The sequence below is a fragment of the Monodon monoceros genome, unplaced genomic scaffold (genome assembly GCF_005190385.1).
Source record: "Monodon monoceros isolate NGI ecotype Baffin Bay Population unplaced genomic scaffold, NGI_Narwhal_1 Super_Scaffold_22, whole genome shotgun sequence".
Lineage (NCBI taxonomy): Eukaryota > Metazoa > Chordata > Mammalia > Artiodactyla > Monodontidae > Monodon > Monodon monoceros.
The window spans coordinates 26,822,788-26,843,729 of record NW_021703779.1 but is presented as its reverse complement, the minus strand read 5'-3'; the positions used below and the strand labels follow the sequence as shown (position 1 = coordinate 26,843,729).

The 20,942-nt window shown below is 37.2% G+C and overlaps 1 pseudogene; it reads left to right on the top strand.

The window, feature by feature from the left end:
- Nucleotides 1-520: 520 nt before the first annotated feature.
- On the top strand, nt 521-1,700 carry LOC114905639 (annotated as a pseudogene).
- The last annotated feature ends 19,242 nt before the right edge of the window (nt 1,701-20,942 follow it).

Below are 20,942 nucleotides of genomic sequence, written 5' to 3'. Positions count from 1 at the left end.
AAGAGAAACGAAAACCCATGTCCACACAAAAAGTTGTACGTGAATGTTCATAGCAACATTATTCATAATGGCCAAAGGTGGAAACCCAAATGTCCATCAATAGTTGAATGGATAAACAATATGAAGTATATCCATACAATGAAATATTGTTCAGCAAAAGAAAGGAATGAACTGGCTCCCCCTGCGTGGCGCACGGCCCAGGGGGGCGCTGACAGAGCTGGGTAACTGACCTTCTCCGGCGGCGGCTCGGCCCTCGGCCTTGGCTCGGCCGTCCTTCCAGAGCCTCCAGGGCCGCAGCCGACTGGCTGGCCTTGCCGGCCTTGATGCCGCCGAGGCGGGAGAAATGGCAGTCCCTCCGCAGCGTTCCCGGAGCGGCTGCCTTCGCCGGGGAAGCGGCGCTGTCTTCGAGGAAACCGGAAGCCCCCGGTGACCCGGTTTGTTTTTGGTCGGTTTCCAAACACTGGGGAATTGAAACTCGGCGGCTCTGGGGGCGGCCCTAGGAGCCTGTGTGCAGGCTGTCATGGATGCAGTGGTAGATGATGGTATCTGCATTCTGAATCATGAAAAAGCCCATAGGAGAGATACAGTGACTCCAGTCTCAATGTATTCAGGAGATGAATCTGTTGCTTCACATTTTGCCCTTGTCACTGCATATGAAGACATCAAAAAACGACTTAAGGATTCAGAGAAAGAGAACTCTTTCTTTAAAAAAAGAATAAGATTTTAGGAAGAAAAGCTTATAGGAGCTCGAAGGGATGAAGAAACAAATTCTGTGGGAGGAGAATAAATAAAAAAGGCCTACCAGGCATATCGAGAGGTTTGCATTGATAGAGTTAATCTGAAGAGCAAATTGGATAAAATGAATAAAGACAACTCTGAATCTTTGAAAGTACTGAATGAACAGCTACAATCTAAAGAAGTAGAACTCCTCCAGCAGAGGACAGAGATGGAAACTCAGCAGGTGATAAGAAATTTAAATCCACCTTCATCAAACCAGGAGGTGGAAAAGTTGAGCTGTGACCTGAAGATCCATGGTTTGGAACAAGAACTGGAACTGATGAGGAAAGAATGTAGAGATCTCAAAATAGAGCTAAAAAAATCCAAACAAACAGATCCATCTCAGGAAGACAGTCTGAAGAGCAGAGATCTCCAAAGACTAAGCATTTCAAGCGATAATATGCAAAGTGCACACTGGGAACTGAAGAGAGAAATCTCTAATTTACATCTGGTGACTCAAGTACAAGCTGAACTTAAGAAAGCTGAAAACCCCAGCTGCAATCAAGAAAGCTTGCACCCCAGCAGGATGCATGGAAGACCTTGGGAAAGACAGCACAAAACTGCACTTGACAAATTTTACTGCAATGTACAAAAGACACGCCCCTCTCTCGCCAAATGGCAAAACTCTTTGTCGTGCCATGTCTTCCCATTTACCAGAAGATGTAAAGGTTTTATCAGAGAAAGCAGTTCTCTAGTCATGGACAGATCGTGAGCGATCCATTCCTCACGATGGCACAAACTTTCAGGAACACAACTCTTACGGCAGAAATTCTCTGGAAGGTAACTCTTGGGTATTCCCAAGCTCTCCTAAACCAAGTGAGACAACATTTGGGGAAACTAAAAATAAACCTCTCCCTTTATCCAACCTGCCACCACTGCATTACTTGGATCAACATAATCAGAACTGCCATTATAAAAATTAATTCTGAAGAGATTCATGAGGTTCTCATGAGGTTGCTGTGTCTCTCTCAGTGGTTTTCTTGGGAAATCATTAACAAACTGAAAGTAGATTCTGATTAAACTTTTACAGAGTTCTTCAGTATTTACATTTGCACATAATGTACCATATTACATAGTTGATTTTTCAGTATGAAACAACACCCTCCAGCTCAGAATCAGAATCAGGTATGTGTTACTAATTAATAAATTAACAAACCTAAGGTGTTTCAGAAAAAAAAAAAGGAAATGAAAGAGTGATACATGCTACAACATGAACAAGCTTTGAAAACATTATGTCAGTGAAAGAAGTAAGTTGCAAAAGTTACCAGATACTATATGATTTCATTCATATGAAAGCCCAGAATAGGGAAATCTATAAAGACAGAAAGTATATTAGTGGTTTTTTAGGGCTGGGTTGGTGAGGGACAGAGGAATACGGGAATTACAGCTAAAAAATATGGGGTTTCTGGAGAAGGTTCAAGATGGTGGCATAGGAAGATCTTAAACACACCGCCTCCCATGGACACAACAAATCTACAACTACATATAGAATAGTTCCCTTGGAAAAAGACCTAAAATTTGGATGAACAAATCCTCCACAAAAGAGGGTAAAAGGACAGCATTGAGATGGGTAGGAGAGGGAGAAATATGGGCTCCCAGGGAATAAACCCACATCCCAGCTGTGGTGATCCACAATCAAAAGGGATCACAAGGTACAGATCTTTCCCCTGAGGAGCAAGGGATTCCAACTTCACATCAAGCACTCCAACCCCTAGATCCTGCACAGGAGAGACAAGTCACCTAAACATCAGGCTTTAAAAACCAACAGGCAAAATGCTCAGGAAAACGATAGAACTTCATGGAACAGAAGACCAACTCTGAAAGGGCTTGCATGCAGACTCACTTGGCCTGAAAACCATTGCAAAAACACCAGATTGAAAAGCTCATGGACCATAGGTGATGGGGACCCACTTACTAATATTGAAGCAACTGCTAGAGAGGCAAGAACCAGTTGAGATGCTCCCTGGGGACTGAGTCATTGGTGGGAGTCATTTATGCAACCTCAGCATACCTTGCTAATATTGGCACTGGTGGGCACCATTTTGGAATTCTCTATCTAACCTGTTCGTGACAGTGGGCACACCCTGCTGAAAGCCCTGCCCATCCCTGCGCCCCAGCTGGGCCTCATAGCTGACAAAGCTATAACCCTGCCCACCAGTGCCCCAGGGCAGCCACCACCAGGCCCTGCAGCCAGTCTGGGTGACAGCCCTGCCCTTTAGCACCCTGCAGCAGCTGTAGCCCTGCCACAAAAGGTCAAATACAGCCTACAGAGGGGACACGGCTTGAAAACCCGGCTCTGGTGGCCAGGTGGGATTGCACTTCTGAGCCCCACAGGACATCTCCTAAATAAGAACACTCCTTCAAGACTGGTAGACATAGCTGATCTACCTAATACAGAGAAAAAAACACAGAGAATTAGACAAAATTAGGAGACAGAGGAATATGTTCTAATCAAAAGAACAAGACAAAATCTGAGAAAAAAATTAATCAAAACAGAGATAAACAATACACTTGATAAAGAATTCAAAGTAATGGTCATAAAGATGCTCACCAAACTCAGGAGGAGAATGGATGAACAGAGTGAACTTGAATGAAGAGATAGAAAATATAAGAAAGTAGTAAACAGAAGTTACAAACGAACTGAAGAATACACTAGAGGGGTTCAACAGCAGACTGGATGAGGTAGAAGAACAAATCAGCCAGCTGGAAGACAAAACAATGAAACTCACTCAGACAGGGCAGCCAAACAAACAAAGAGAATTTTAAAAAGTGAAGATACCTTAAGGGACCTTTGGGACAATATAAAGCAGAATAACATTCACATTATAGGGGTCCCAGAAGAAGAAGAGAGAAAAAGGGTCAAAAATATTTGAAGAAATAGCGACTGAAAACTTCCCTAATCTGGGGAAGGAAACAGAAATTCAGGTCGAGGAAGCCCCAAGTATTCCAAATAATATGAACACAAAGGGACACACAGGAAGACACATTATAAATAAAATGGTAAATGTTAAGGATAAAGAGAAAATCCTAAAAGCAGCAAGAGAAAACAACTTGTCATATACAGGGAAAACCCCATAAGGCTATCAGCAGATTTTTGAGCATGAATTTTATAGGCCAGAAGGGAATGGCATGACATATTCAAAGTGCTTAAAAAAACAAAAAACAAACAAAAAAAACTTCTAACATAGAATTCTCTACCCAGCAAGGTTGTCATTCAGAATTGAAGGAGATATAAAATATTTCCCAGAAAAGTAAAAGCTAAAGGAGTTCATCATCACTAAACCAACTCTACAAGAAATATCAAAGGGACTTCTATAAGCTAAAAAGAAATGGTGCTAATTAATAATAAGAAAACATACGAAAGTAAAAATCTCACTGGAAGAGGTAAATATATAATAAAAGTAGTGGATAAATCACTTATAAAGCAAGCCTGACGGTTAAAAGAGAAAAGTAGTAAAAATAACTAAAAGTACAATAATGAGTTAAGGGATGCATAAAATAGAAAGATGCAAAATTTGTCAGCAAAAGTATAAAACATGGGGAGGGGGTAAAAAGATAAAGATTTGGAATGTGTTCAAATTTAAGTTGCTACCAACCTAATAGGATGTCATATGTGAATCTCACAGTAACCACAAGGAGAAAATTTAAATACACAAATTAAAATGAGAAGGGAATCTAAAACATAACACTGAAGAAAACCAGCAAAACACAAAGGAAAAGAGAAAGAGAAATGAACAGAGAGGAACAATAACAGCCAGAAAACAATGAACAAAATGGCAATAAGTCCATACCTATTAATAATTACTTTAGATGTAAATGGACTAAATGCTCCAGTCAAAAGACATAGAGTGGCGTAATGGATTAAAAAAAACAAGACCCTTCTATATGCTGACTACAAGGGACTCACTTCAGAGGAAAGGACACACACAGACTGAAAGTGAAGGGATGGAAAAAAGATATTCCATTCAAATGGAAATGAAAAGAAAGCTGGAGTAGCTTTACTCATATCAGACAAAATAGACTTCTAAACAAAGCCTGTAATGGAAGACAAAGAAGGGCATTACACTGTGATACAGGAATCAATCCAGCAAGAAGGTGTAACATTTATAAATGTATATGCATGTAACAGAGGGGCACCAAGCTATATAAAGCAAATATTAATAGACTTAAAGGGAGAAATTGAAAGCAATACAACAATAATAGGGGACTTTAATACCCTAATTACATCAATGAAAAGAGCATCCAGAAAGAAAATAAATAAGGAAACAGACTTAAAATACACATTATATCAGATGAACTTAATAGATATATATGGAATATCTTATCCAAAAGCAGCAAAAACACATTGTTCTCAAGTGCACATAGAACATTCTCCACGATAGATCACATGTTAGGTGACAAAGCAAGACTCAATAAATTCAAGAAGACTGAAATTATGTCGAGCATCTTCTCTTACCACAGTGATATGAAACTAGAAATCAATCACAGGAAAACGTACAAAAACATGGAGGTTAAGCAACTGAACGACCAATGAGTCATTGAAGAAATCAAGGGAGAAATTAAAAAATACCTAGAGCCAAATGAAAACAGAAATACAACACATCAAGATCTGTGGAATGCAACAAAAACAAATCTAAGAGGGAAGTTCGTAGCAATACAGGCCTTCCTCTAGAAACAAGAAAAATCCCGCCCCCCCAGACAACTAACTTTACATCTAAAGGAACTAGAAAAAGAAGAACAAACAAAGCCCAAAATTAGTAGAAGGAAGGAAATAATAAAAATTAGGGCAGAAATAAGTGAAGTAGAGACTGAAAAAACAATAGAAAAGATTAATGAAACCAAGAGTTGGTTCTTTGAAAAGATAAACAAAATCAATAAACTTTCAGCTAGACTAACAAAGGAAAAAAGAGGATTCAAATAAATAAAATCAGAGATGAAAGAAGAAAAGTTACAGCTGATACCATAGAAATACAAAGGTTCATAAGAGACTACTATGAACAATTACATACCAACAAATTGGACAACCGAGAAGAAATGGATAAATTCCTAAAAACATACAATCTTCCAAGACGAATAATGAAGAAATAAAAAATCCAAATAGATTAATTACTAGTAAGGAAATTTAAACAGTAATCAAGAATCTACCAACAAAAGCCCAGGGGCAGATGGTTTCACTGGTAAATTCTACAAAACATTCAAAGAAGATATAATACCTATACTTCTCAAACTCTTTCAAAAAACTGAAGAGGAGGAAAAACCTTTTAAACACATTTATGAAGCCAGCATTACCCTGATACCAAAATCAGATGAGGACAGCACAAAAAAGAAAATTATAGGCCAATATTCTTGATGAACACAGATGCAAAAATCCTCATCAAATACGTTAAAAGGATCATACACCACCATCAAGTGGGATTTATTCCAGGAATGCAAGAATGGTTCAACATCCACAAATAAATCAACAAGATACATCACATTAACAAAAGGAAGGACAGAATTCATATGATCATCTCAATGCATGCAGAAAAAGCATTTGACAAAACTGAACATCCATTTATGATAAAAAAAAAAACTCTCAAGAAAGTAGGTATAGAGGGAACATACCTGAACATAGCAAAGGCCATATATAACAAAACACCATACTCAACAGTAAACAGCTCAAAGATTTTCCTGTAAGATCAGGAACAAAACACTATTGCCACTTTTATTCAACATAGTACTGAAAGTCCTAGCCATGGCAATTAGGCAAGAAAAAAAAAGGTACCCAAATTGGAAAAGAATAAGTAAAACTGTCACTATTTGTAGATGACATGATACCATATACAGAAAACCCTTAACACTACACCAAAAAAAAGTCAGAATAAATGAATTCAATAAAGTTGCAGGATAAAAAATTAATAATATATAGAGATCTGTGGCATTTCTATACACTGAAGCACATTATCAGAAAGAAAAATTGAGAAAACGATCTCATTTACAATTGCATCAAATATATACAATGGTATATTACTCAGCCATAAAAAGAAATGAAATTGAGTTATTTGTAGTGAGGTGGATGGACCTAGAGTCTGTCGTACAGAGTGAAGTAAGTCAGAAAGAGAAAAACAAATGCCATATGCTAACACATATATATGGAATCTAAAAAAAAAAAAAGGTTCTGATGAACCTAGGGGCAGGACAGGAATAAAGATGCAGATGTAGAGAATGGACTTGAGAACATGGGGAGGGGGAAGGGTTAAGCTGGGATGAAGTGAGAGAGTAGCATTAATATATATACACTAACAAATGTAAAATAGCTAGTGGGAAGCAGCTGCATAGCACAGGGAGATCAGCTCGGTGCTTTGTGACCACCTAGAGGGGTAGGATAGGGAGGGTGGGAGGGAGGGGATATGGGGATATATGTATACATAGAGCTGATTCACTTTGTTGTACAGCAGAAAATAACACACCATTGTAAAGCAATTATACTCCAATAAAGATGTTAAAAAAGAAAAGAATAAATTACCTAGGAATAAATTTAACCAAGGAGGTGAAAGACCTGTACTCTGAAAACTATAAGACACTGATGAAAGAAAACAAAGAAAACACAAATAAATGGAAAGATAGTCCATGTTCATGGACTGGAAGAATTAATATTTGTTAAAATGTCCATAGTACCCAAAGCAATCTACAGATTCAATGGAATCCCTATTAAAATCCCAATGGCATTTTTTATAGAAATAGAAAAACAATCCTAAAATTCATACGGAACCACAAAAGATCCCAAATAGCCAAAGCAATTTTGAACAACAACAAAGCTGGAGGCATCACACTTCCAGATTTCAAAATATATTACAAAGCTGCACTTATCAAAACAATATGGTACTTGCATAAAAACAGACATGTAGAACAGAATAGAGAACCCAGAAATAAACCTACACATAAACAGTCAACTGATCTTTGACAAAAGTGCCAAGAGTACACAATGGGTAAAAGGATAGTCTTTTCAATAAATGGTGCTGGGAAAAGGATATCCACATGCAAAAAAATGAAACTGTACTATTATACTACACACATAAATTAGCTTAAAATGGATTAAAGACTTAAACATAAGACCTGAAACCATAAAAGTCCAATAAGAAAACAGGGGGAAAGTTTTTGACATTAGTCCTGGCAATGATTTCTTGGATATGACACCAAAAGCCCAGACAATAAAAGCAAAAAACAGACAGACTAAAAAGCTTCTGCACAGCAACAATATCAACAATGAAAAGGCAACATAGAGAATGGGAGGAAACATTTGCAAACCATATATCTGAAAAATAGTTAATATCCAAAATATATAAGGAAGTCCTACAACTCAATAGTAAATAACCAAATAATCCATTTAAATAATGGGCAAAAATTAACTATTGCTTTTCATCTACATGGAATTCCCAGTCACAGTGGTGAACCCCATGAAGGTTTCGATGTTATGTGAGAATAGCAATATAGAACTGGGAATACAGTGCACAGATAAGCAGTTTAAACTGCTTTTGTAGTACTCCCAGTCTTTTCTTTAATCTGGCTTCTTTCTATTCACCTCCCTTAGCTCTCCCAACTCATGTTAATTTCTCCATTGCCCTCACACTTTCCAAATCTTTGCTTCTATTTCATTATACTGTCTGTCATCCTACCCCAGCAATAAGCAATATAAATGTTTGCAAATAACTGATGATCTCCTTGGGTATCTCCTATAATAATTAAACACATTGATTTACTTGAAATAGAAACATCAAAATTTGATGGCTTTAAGTTGATAAAATTGAATACATTACCTACCTCTGTAAGCTCACAATTCTGTTTTGAAAAAACACCTGTATATCCACTACTTATTGTTTTTTGTATCTCTTCTAAGAGATATTTATACCACATTCTGTTGGTAATATACTTTAGGAATACTTAACAGCTTACTACTATTTAAAATAAAATATTTGACTAGAAATCTTTAATCTTAAGAAACCAATGCAATAAGCCACACAAATGATTCTAACATTTTACAATTCTGACCTACAGGAAAACTCCTATGTCATGGTAGCCAGAAAGCTATGGGCTCTACATCAATAGATTCTAGTTTGACATAATAATGAACAAACATTTGGATAGAGAGCGAGAGCAATAGGCCCATTTTTATTTTTAGCAACCTTAAATATCAATACTTTCCTAGCAATGTCAGAAGCTCGGTGACAGACACTAGGGAATAATAGCCATTTCTTTAGAACCGGTATTTGTGTCACATAAACATTAACAGCCCAAGTAAACAGGGATCAATACATATATATATATTTATTATTACATATATAACATTATATACACATAACACGTTACATATGTATAATTATTCACGGCATTACTTTTAATATTTTTCATAGAAATAAAGCAACTGAGTTCATTTTTGCTTTGATATGACTGATAAAATAAAAGTAGATACTAAAAGCCAACTGTCAAATAAGATTTTATTTTTCCATCATCTTTCTTATCCTTAGCAGTATTGATAGGATTAAAAATAGTGAGTTAACAAATACCTAAACTTAAACCCAAACCTGAAATGGTATAGTAATGTGAATTTAAAAAAAATGCCTTTCAGTGCAATTTGTTTAAATATTTTGCCATTTCCTTTTTCCATGTAAGTGTCCAAGTATTCTGTCTTCCAGCTAGTTTTATAGATTTTATTAATGCACTACTGTAACCTAGTAATTTTCGAAATGGTTCATGAGATCAGCTAAAATTAAACAAGGCAATGCGCAGAATTTTTTTAGCCCTCAAATCTTATAATTATCAGATTGTTACACATAACATGAAATAAAAGAGAATAAAACAACCACATTCACATTAAATTATATATTAATGTATAATAATGCACAGTTGTGTGTGACATTTTAATTTTCTGATTGTATGTAATTATCTGAAATCAGAGGACAAATCAACAGAAATTATTAGATGTCAATTATCTTTCAAATCAAAGAGAACCAAAGATATACTATTTTAAGACATCTTTGATTTTCACTTTCCAAATGTAGATTAAACAGCAATGTTTCCCAAAATTTGACATACATTAAAATCACTTGGGACATTTTAAAGTTGTTGATGCCCAGGTTGCACATCATAACAACTAAGTCAGAATGTCTGGAGGCAGGTGCATTTTTAAAAAAAGATTCCTGGCGATTCCAATGTACAGCAAAGTTTGGAAAAAATGTATCAAATATGTAAAATTTTAGCACTTGAATTTTAGTAGTATTAATTTTCTTAGATGATAATAAAGGCTATTGATATTATTTTCCTTTCAAATATACTTTGTTAAGGTGATAATTTGGGGAAGTTCCACATGGAAATCCTTTAAGTATCGACAAGAAATCTTTGTACTATGAGCCAGTAAATATGAGTTGGCACATAAATGCATATTTGAAAATTTATATAAGCTGCTTTTCAGATAATTTAGGTAAATTGACAGATTTTCACTTTTGACAGAAGACTTCAGAGAAAGACTATTTATGCAACTGATAACTTGGCAGTGTGCAGCCAACTCATCTTTGTCAACATTTAGTGCAGGGGTGAGGATGACAAGCCATTGAGAAACATTTTCATGTAAGAGGGAGAATGGTGTGGAGGAGAAAAAATGTGTTCTGAGTCCAAATTCTTGGAGTAGTGCCCTGTTTTTTTCCACTTGCTAGACATAGTGCTGGGCAATTTATAATCTTGAAATTCAGTTTTTTTTCATCTATAAAATGAGACACTAATATCACCTTTGCTCTCTGGGTTCAGCATTGGGAGGATCATACATGATTATAAGTGGGCTGGAACTATACAAAACAAAACATACAGGCTAGTTGTTTTCATCATTGAACTAGCCTGATGATTCATGCAGATAACAGATTTAGGGTACACATTACCTGGTCAATACTACTATTCTACTCCTCACATTAGTTTAAAAAAAACTTTCTCTTAGGATTTCCCTGGGGGCACAGTGGTTAAGAATCCACCCGCCAATGCAGGGGACACAGGTTCAAGCCCTGGTCCGGGAAGATCCCATATGCCGCGGAGCAACTAAGCCCATGAGCCACAACTACTGAGCGCGTGAGCCACAACAACTGAGCCCGTGTGCCACAACTACTGAAGCCCGTGCACCTAGAGCCTGTGCTCTGCAACAAGAGAAGCTACCACAATGAGAAGCCCGCGCACCACAGCGAAGAGTAGCCCCCGCTCACCACAACTAGAGAAAGACCACACACAGCACTGAAGACCCAACGCAGCCAAAAATTAAATAAATTTTTAAAAATAAATTAAAAAAAAAAACTTTCTCTTGATTATGCGTCTCAGATGAGTATGGATAAAGTATCAAACATCAATACTCTGGCCTAAGAGATGAAAAGTGACAGTAGAAAATAAAGGGAAAGTTAATTACACTGCTGTGCGCTGCTAAGCAATGTCCAAACTTTAAACCAATTTCTGAGGTGAAAATGTAGGCCTGGGAAATATTTCTGGGAGGAAAATATTGGACTGCAAAGCCCGGGCTTCAATCATGAGAGCTATAAATATTAATTATATCGAACGCTCATGATAAGTAAAAGCAAAGTAACACATTTCAATCTGGTACTTCAATATATCTATGGCATCTCTGGAGAGACTATCAACGAAAAGGCAATTACCTAAACAGTAACCTAGTTATTCTCATCCTTCAAATACCAAGGAGCGTGTGTCACCTATTCAGAAGAGAACTTTGCGATGGGAAAAATATGAAGCTAATCAAGTTAAATGAACTAAAAGACAATAACTTCTCTTAAATAATAGAACCTTAACTTGACAGAGGACCTGAGAATACATCTACTCTGACCTCTACACCCAGTCTGGGAACGTCTTGGGTGTTGGAATACTTTCTGACTTCCAGTGACTGGAACGTACTGCTTTTGGGGAAAGCCTATTTGACTGTAAGATAATTCTAATTATTTAATGGTTCTGTCCTACATTGAGTTGAAGTCTGCCTCCCTGAATCTTCCCCTCATTAGTCCTAATTCTGCCCTTATTTATTTTTTTACAGGTAACAATTATATGTATCTTTTATTTTTAAATTATTTATCTATTTATTATTTCTGTTATTATACTTTTTAAATTTTTTATTTTAAAGGCTACACTCCATTTACAGTTATTTCAAAATACTGGCTATATTCCTCGTGTTGTGCAATACATCCTTGTAGCCCATCTTACACCCAAGAGTTTGTACCTCCCACTCCCCCACTTGTATATTGTCCCCCCGACCAGTAACCAGTAGTTTGTTCTCTATATCTGTTTTCCCTGGAGTTAATAATTACATTTTCCTTGTTCTTAGTGTAAGATGTACTACTTAACCAATTTGTCCCTAAACTCGTAACGAACTTTTTATATCCTATCAATACTTTTCAAACACATCAAGCAATTTATCAGTAACATTTTTTAGAGTGTGAGGTGTCCTCCGTCTTCCTACTCCAATTTGGCCTGGTTTTTCTCTAGGCTTGTACAATGTTACCCTGAAACTTTCCGTCACCATATTCCTGGGAATTCACCTTATATCTCTCCTGTGTTAGATTCCCTGTTTTCTTCATCCAGTGTCGTCTTTTGTTTTATTAATATTTCCTTGTATTAGTGAAGCATCCTCCAGTAGCTTCCTGAGAATGTGCATTTTAGGTAAATTTTTAGACCCTGCATATGTGAAAATGTCTTTATTCTTTTTCATCCAATTAGTGGATTGGCCAGGTACAGAATTCTAGTTTGCAAATCATTTTCCCTTAGAATTCTCCTTGTAATTTCCATTGTCTCCCAGATTTTAGTTTTGCTTTTACAAAGTCAGATGCCATTCTCATTCTCAATCCATGGTATGTTACCTGTGTTTTGTTTTGTTTTTAACTCTGAGGGTTCCTAGGATCTTCTCTTTATCTACAGCATTCTGAAATCTCACAGTCATGCATCATAGTGTGGGTATTTTTACATTCATGGTATTTGAGCAGTCATCTGGAAACTCACGTCCTTCAGTTTTACAAATTTGTTCTTGTATTTTTATTTTTGTAATTTCATCACCTCTGTTTTATTGGTTCCTTCTTTCCGTACCTCCTGTTTGTAAGATGTTGGATAGCCTAAGGTAATTTTCTAATTTTATTTTCTCTTCTATTTTCCATCTCTTGTTTTTGTTCAGTGTATGGAGAATGACCTCAACTTCATCTTCCAACATTTCCACTTTATTTATGTGTTTATTTATTTAGGCCACACTGTGTGGCTTGCAGGATCTTAGCTCCCCAGCCAGGGATCGAACCTGTCCCCCCTCCAGTGGAAGCTCGGAGTCCTAACCACTGGACCGCCAGGGAATTCCCTACCGTATATATATATTTTTTTACTTCAGTTATGTGTGTTTTATTTCCAGGGCGTTTTGATTTATAATTCTTTGAATTATAAAAAGGTTATTCTGTCCTTGGTCTATGGAAGCCCATCTTCTCACATGTTCTTGAGGATGCTAATTGTAGCTTTTTAAAAAAGGCTTCTTGGGCTTCCCTGGTGGCGCAGCGGTTGGGAGTCTGCCTTCCGATGCAGGGGAGGCGGGTTCGTGCCCCGGTCCGGGAGGATCCCGCATGCCGCGGAGCGGCTGGGCCCGTGAGCCATGGCCGCTGAGTCTGCGCGTCCGGAGCCTGTGCTCTGTGGCGGGAGAGGCCACAACAGTGAGAAGCCCGCGTACCGCAAAAAAATAATAATAATAAAAATAAATAAATAAAAAAGGCTTCTTAAGTTCCCTGCCTTATAACCATTTGTTTTGGTCTGTGCCTTTCATGTTTGAGGCTTTCCTCAAATGTTCAGTAATTCTTTGCTGATGTTTATATATACATGATACAGGCACTAAAGTGTTGGCTGATAGCTCTGTATGTGTGGGTAGGGCTTGCTGAATGGTGGTCTCTCTATGCCGACTGGGCATAGATGTTGTGGGTCATTTTTCCTTTGTTTTCAGTATTTCTCCCTGGTTTTCAACCATGGCTGCATACTATGATCATCTGGGTAGCTTAAAAAATGATAATTCATAGGGTACCATCTTCAGATACATTGATTTAATTGGTTTGGAGGGCAGCCTGGGTATTGGGATTTTTTTAAGCTCCCAAGATGATTCTAATGTGCAGTCAAGGTTGAGAGTCACAGCAGTAGAAAGTCCTTCTGGTTCAACATTGCCAGAGAGTACAAATCCTGTCTTCTAGGGGTCCTGGCTGCATGGAGTATGGAGGGGATCTAGGTGTCTATAGAGCCTTTACATGTCTTTTTGTTTTCAGTCCTGCCTGTATCTATGCCTTAATTAGTACCCCCAAGCCTATCATTTCTGAACCTTTATGGACAGGATTTTTGTATGGTTCTTGATTCCTTTTTTTAAAAAAACCCTAAACTTAAAAAAAAATATTTTGGAATAGACAATGCAAAGATACAGAATAGTATAAAATGGAAAGCTTTTCTGTCCCTCAACCACTCAGGTCCCCTCCCTAGAGTCAACAAGTAAGATCAACTTCTTCTAGAAACACTTAAACTGACAGATATTTATACTTATTAAACACAAGTGATAGCATACTATACACACTCTTTTGGGCTTTCCTTTTTTTTTTTGCGGTACGCGGGCCTCTCACCGTTGTGGCCTCTCCCGCCACAGAGCACAGGCTCCGGACGCGCAGGCTCAGCGGCCATGGCTCACGGGCCCAGCCTCTCCGCGGCATGTGGGATCTTCCCAGACCGGGGCACGAACCCGTGTCCCCTGCATCGGCAGGCGGTCTCTCAACCACTGCGCCACCAGGGAAGCCCTCCCCTGCATTCTTAATCACTGTGCCACCAGGGAAGTCACATGTCTAATATATCTTATGAAAGGAACAATGACATTCTTTTAAAAAAAACATCACTATGGTTACAACATGGTGAACAGATGGTAGAAGGTCAGAGTATAAACAGAGAAATGAGCTAGGAGGTTACTGCGCTAGTCCAGATGAGAGAATGATGGTAACATATTCTACAGTGATGACAGAGGGGTTAAGTTGGACATTTTGTTTGAGACAGGTTAATTTGCCAAGGCCGTTGGATACATAAAACTAGAGCTAATGGGTGAAATCTGTGTTGGAAATGAATATTTGGAAGTCGTTGGCAAATAGATGGAAACTGACCCTGGGCAGTGGGTGAGGTCACTAACTGGGAGAGCATGAGGTGAGATAGGAAGAGGCCCTAAGACTGGGCTCAGAGAAAGGGCAACATCTGTATAATTATATGGGTAACAGAGAATAAGTTATCTAAGGAGCATAGAAAAGTTATGTTTAGAAAATTAGGAGTAAAATCATTAACTACTATCATAAACTCCAATGGAAGAATTTCAAAAAGGAGGAAATAACCAACCAACTTTCTTTTTAATTTCCCCAAAACTGCTAAGAGAAAGACCTCTACTGTATTTAATCAAGGTTTTCACAGCCCACTTAAATTTTTTCTTTCATATCACATTTTTGGGGGGATTTGTAACTCTAATTTAAAGGTGTGATTATTTAAGTAAGCCTACTTCCACACTAGAATATAAGTTCCGTGAAGACAATAACAATGAGTGTTTTATTCACCAGTACCTAGGTGATGATGAATGTTTGTCTGATGAGCATTTCTCACCAGCACCTGGCATAGAGCTTGGCAAAAAGTACAGGTGTTAAAATATTAATGGAACAAATGCTAGCTCAAGAAGAGGGTAGAAACAATGTCAGTGGATGTAATAATGGAAGTCATTGGAGGGATTTCGGTAGAGAGATTGGGATGACAGCCAGAGAGGTGAACTAGGTGAAGGAGAAAGTGAGAGATGAGAACATGGGAAACAAGTGTAGACAACTCCACTGAGAAGTTTGGCTGAGAAGATAGAGATGGGGTAGTAGCTAGAAAGTAAAGTAGAGCTGAAGGAGGCAGAACAGTATTTTCACCACCAAAAAAAATTGATATATCAATTCATACAGCTACCTGCTCTGTCCTGGAAATGATCTTTTTCACTTCCAAGGTAGGAAGAACCTGATTGCTTCTGTTAGTTTCAGAAATTCTGCCACTCTGAGCATCTCCTTCATGTCCTTTATAACAATTAATTCAAAATGGAACAAGACACCAAAGACAGTAAACTTTCATTCCTTCCCAGTAGAGACACTGCAGTAAGCTGTAGTTAAACATTAGAGGTTCTGGAATAGCGTTCGTGTAGTTCTCTCTGGAGGAGTATATTAAATACCCTGGGGCTAGGCCATTTACTTTCACTTTTCTAGAATTTAACCATCCAAAAGCCCTAAATGCTTTTTCGTTTTACTTGTAGTAGATAGGCTATAAACCAATATATTTGAGATTGTTTTACATCCTCTAATAGTTTTACATTAAAAGACTCAATAAATTGGAAGGTAATTGATTATAATTATGTGAATAATTTCCATGAGTCTCAAGCAGAAATCATCGCTATAACTACAGTAAGGGGGAAAGGAGACTGTCTCAGAGTTACTTTCTTTTTCTGTTGGAATGTCTCACTAATTTTGAAGCTAAAATCTATTTTGTGATTTCCTTGGTTGTTAAGCATTCAGTATGAGACACTTTTAAGGGTGCAAGAAATTAACTCTGGAGCTATAGGAACACGCGAACGTAACTAATACCTCATCAGGTATGAAGTCTGTGTCTGCACTAGTTATAAATCAAGCAGGTAGGACCTAGATGCAATAGTATCTGACCTGTTTGGCATGAATCAAATTCTTCCTTGAGGATCATAAGAATTTTATATTCCAATAATCTGAATCATCTTTAGCTCTCTTTGGAGTTTCTTCACCTTCGCCACTTTTTCAAAGGATATATTCTTCAAACATTTTCCTCCGTAATTAATCAAGACTAGCAAACTTTAAGATGAATACCATAATAGCTGTATGCTCAGGCTGGTTTTAACCTCAGTTAAATTATTTTCTGAATTGCTTGTGTCTTGTCAGCCATGACTGTTCTCCTTCAGATACCATTACTATTAGACTTTCTGCTTTCAGGGGATGGAGATATTAAAGCTATAGATACTATTATAACAACAATTTTAGCAAACACATTTAACCTTCATTTCCAGATCTGTCAACGATGAATCTGAATTTTATCATTTTATTTTTTTCTTCTACTTTCTCTGATGTTGTACGGTTCAAAGACAGAGATTATACTACTCACTACATGTATGTCCTTGAATGAGTTATTCTAATGAATCGCATTCTAAAAATTAAGAGAGATAATATGAACTTCATGGAATTTCTAAATGAAATAATGTATACAAAATAATTAGAACTTGGCTCCTAAAAAGTATCAGGAATTTCATAAACACTTAACATGGATTATTTCTTGGGAAATAAAAAACATGTACTCAACAGTTTTACTGATCCTAAAATAGTATACACTCAATGGAGAAAACTTGATATATAAAAAAGCATAAATTAGGACCATCTGTAGAACCACCAGACAGATAAAATCATTAATATATGGGTGTGTTAGGTTAAAAAAATAGGTAAAGTCCTAAGATCCAGAATCTAGCACTTAAGTGTTCAAAATATTAAAAAATAAAATAAATAATAAAAATTTAATAAATTTAATTTATAATAAATAAAATAAAATAAAAAAGAGTGGATATATGTATCTGTATAACTGATTCACTTAGCTGTTCACCTGAAACTAACACAATATTGTAAATCAACTATACTCCAATGAAAATTAATTTAAAAAAACAAAAAATACATATCTATCCATATCTCTCTCTCTCTCTCTCTCGATAACACATATATATACACACACAGTAGAATATGGTGATAAAATCAGCCCTTTAAAATATCTACACATTATATATACATCTCTATAACTATAAATACATCTATATCTCTACCTACATCTTGAGGGATAATACGGTTTAAACTGCCAGGCAAGCCTTTTTGTGGAGACTGAAGGTTTGCTACTATCAGGAGTACTGATTTATTCAAGCTACCGTCGGCAGGTACTACTCATAGCAACATGCAAGGCAACTAGTGGGCCAACATCTGAGTAACAGACATATTCCTCTCTCCTGTGTTCTTGACAATTTAGAGAAATGAAAGGGCTATCTTATGGTAGTGTTTTTATCTAAAAGTGTTTTTGTAGAGCCTGTAATACTGGAGGTAGGCAGGATAGTGTGAGGAGTATATCTGCTGGGGGACCTCAAGTTTGCAGTGGTGTAAAGAAAGCATCAACAGGAAATGGATCTCAGCACTGTAGGCAGCACTGTATTTCCCACATCCAGTGGGCTTGCTTTGACCAGTAGTAATTGCACAGGCTCCTGCTGTGTGTAGGAACCTTGAGTCTCAATAATCTGTTCAGGGGCACCAAACTCATAACATCAATCATTTGGGTTTATAGATATACCTCCCACTCATTTTGCTGTATGATCTCAGGCAGGTCATGTCACCTCTCTGGGCTGCAGTTTCTTTAAATTAAGACTCTTGCTTGCAAGCAATGGCAATTTAATATAAAGATGTGTTTAAAAAAAGGAAATGTATTGCCTCTAGGATAATATGAGGATAACTAACATCTGTTGAGACCCTTCTGTTTGCTGAAGCCTTTTTCAAGTATATTTGCTTATTTAATATGTCCACAGTTTAAGGAATACTCCCAAACTCATTCTATGAGACTATCATCACCCTGATACCAAAACCAGACAAAAGATTCCACAGAAAATTACAGGTCAGTATCACTGATGAACATAAACGGAAAAATCCTCAACAAAACAGTAGCAAACCGAATCCAGCAATACATTAAAAGGATCATACACCATGATCAAGTGGCATTCATCCCAGGGATGCAAGGATTTTTGAGTCTCCGCAAATCAATCAGTGTAATACACCACATCAACAAACTGAAGAATAAAAACCATATGATCATCTCAATAGATGCAGAAAAAGCTTTTGACAAAATTCAACACCCATTCTTGATAAAAACTCTCCAGAAAGTGGGCATAGAGGGAACATACCTCAACACAATAAAGGCCATGTATGAGAAACCTACAGCCAACATCATACTCAACGGTGAAAAGCTAGTATGTCCACAGTTTTACATAGCAGGTACTATTATTATTTCCATATGCAGTTACTAAGTATGAAGCTGGGACTCAAATTGATAGCAGATGCTCAACAAATAGGAGCTGTTGAATAAATACATGAAGAGCCAGAAAGTGACGAGTGTAAGTAGATCAGCTGGCTGGAAGTAATAAAACATTTATGAAGCCCAAAGCATGATTTTATTTCCATATGATTCACTTAGTTTATTTCTCTTTCATGGTAATAGTGGCATCCTTATCCTCACCTATCTCTGGCTTCTGGTCACCTGACAAGCCAATGCGTGAAGAGTTCTGTATCATCACTGGGATTAACACCTTTAGCAGGCTCTACACATGGGGGATGGACAGCCTAATCTCATACATGAGATGATCAGCACAGGAATTATCCAATCACTATGTAATTGCTTTCCAAAATGTATTCTAGTCCAAAGCCTGTCAATAATGACAAAAATATGTACTGAGTTCAAAATAGCCAGGAGGATCTGCCTCTACCCATAAAACGATCTTTGTATTTCACTCAACATATTCTTACCTATTTCTGCTTTGCCTTCTTTCAAAAGGAATTTGAAGTGATTGAGACATCTTTTTAAAGTTCCAAGTCTTCTCTAAGAAGTCCACCTTGTAGATACCCCATCTAGAATACAAAACAGCAGCTGGTTACTATAAAATCAAGCTAAAAAGTGTACATACTAAAAGTACAAAAGAGAAACAATAAAAAGCAACCACAGTAAAAAAAACATAAAATGGCAAAAAAATGAGATTAAACTACCCCAAGGGGAGAGAGAAACTTCTTACCTATATTATAATAATTAACAAGAGTATAGAATTCCCTGAGGTTCAGTACTGCTATAATTTATTGAATGACTCTCGTATATTAGGTACTTTTCATTTACTCATTCAACTAATGTTTGTTTGTTTTTTTAAGTGTCTTTTATGTGCCAGGCCCAGTTCTAGGTGCTAGGGACACGACAGTGAACTAAAAAGGTAAAATATCTCATCCTCATAGAACTTACGTTTTAGTGGGGATGCAGAAAATAAACAAGTTAAGGAGGTGAGATAAACAGTATATTAGATAGCAGTAATCATCACAACACTCATAAGAAGAGGTTTTTAAAAATTTTTATTGGATATAGTTGATAACAATGTGGTGTTAGTTTCAGGTGTACAGCAAAGTGATTCAGCTAAACGTATACATCTATTCTTTTTCAAATTATTTTTCCATTTAGGTTATTACAGAATACCGAGCAAAGTTCCCTGCCGCTATACAGTAGGTCCTTGTTGGTTATCCATTTTAAATATAACAGTGTGTATCTGTCAGTCCAAAACTCCCAATCTATCCCTCCCCTCCACCCTTACCCTCTGGTAACCATAAGTTTGTTCTCTAAGTCTGTGAGTCTGTTTCTGTTTTGTAAATAAGTTCATTTGTATCATTTTTTTAGATTCCACATATAAGTGATATCATATGATATCTTTGTCTGACTTAAGAAGTGAGAATTATTACATCACATTTCGGAAGAGGAACATATGAACAAGGTTAGCTATAATTTTTGTCATCTCTTCCCTTCCCCAAAGGCTCTGCTCACCACTTTGTCAATGCTGTGAGTATATAACACGTCCCATCGGGAGGATTAGGGCTGCCACATGGCTGTGGTGGGCCATGACGTTGTGGCACCTTCTACCCACCCGTGGAAGAACAACTTATGGCCCAGCGAGTAGACCCGACGTCCAAATGTTGTGAAATAGCAAGTCTGAAACTGAGTCCTCCTTCAAAGGGCTGGGCAGAAGATGGGAAGAGAAGCTTTAAATGAGGGAATGGTAAGAGTATCATAGGGACTGAAAAAATTTCTGCTGGATTTGGCAAGTCAGAGAAGGTATTTTTTGAAGGTCAGCCTCAGTGGTGTGGAAGAGGCAGAAACCAGAACGCAGCAGCTTGAGCACTGACAGAAAAGCATGTAAAGCTAGGTAACATATAACGGAAGAGTAAATACATAGAGTTACAGAGTGAAAAAAAAAAAAAGGAAATTTAATTATGACTGAAGGAACCAGGGAACCCTCTGTGAAA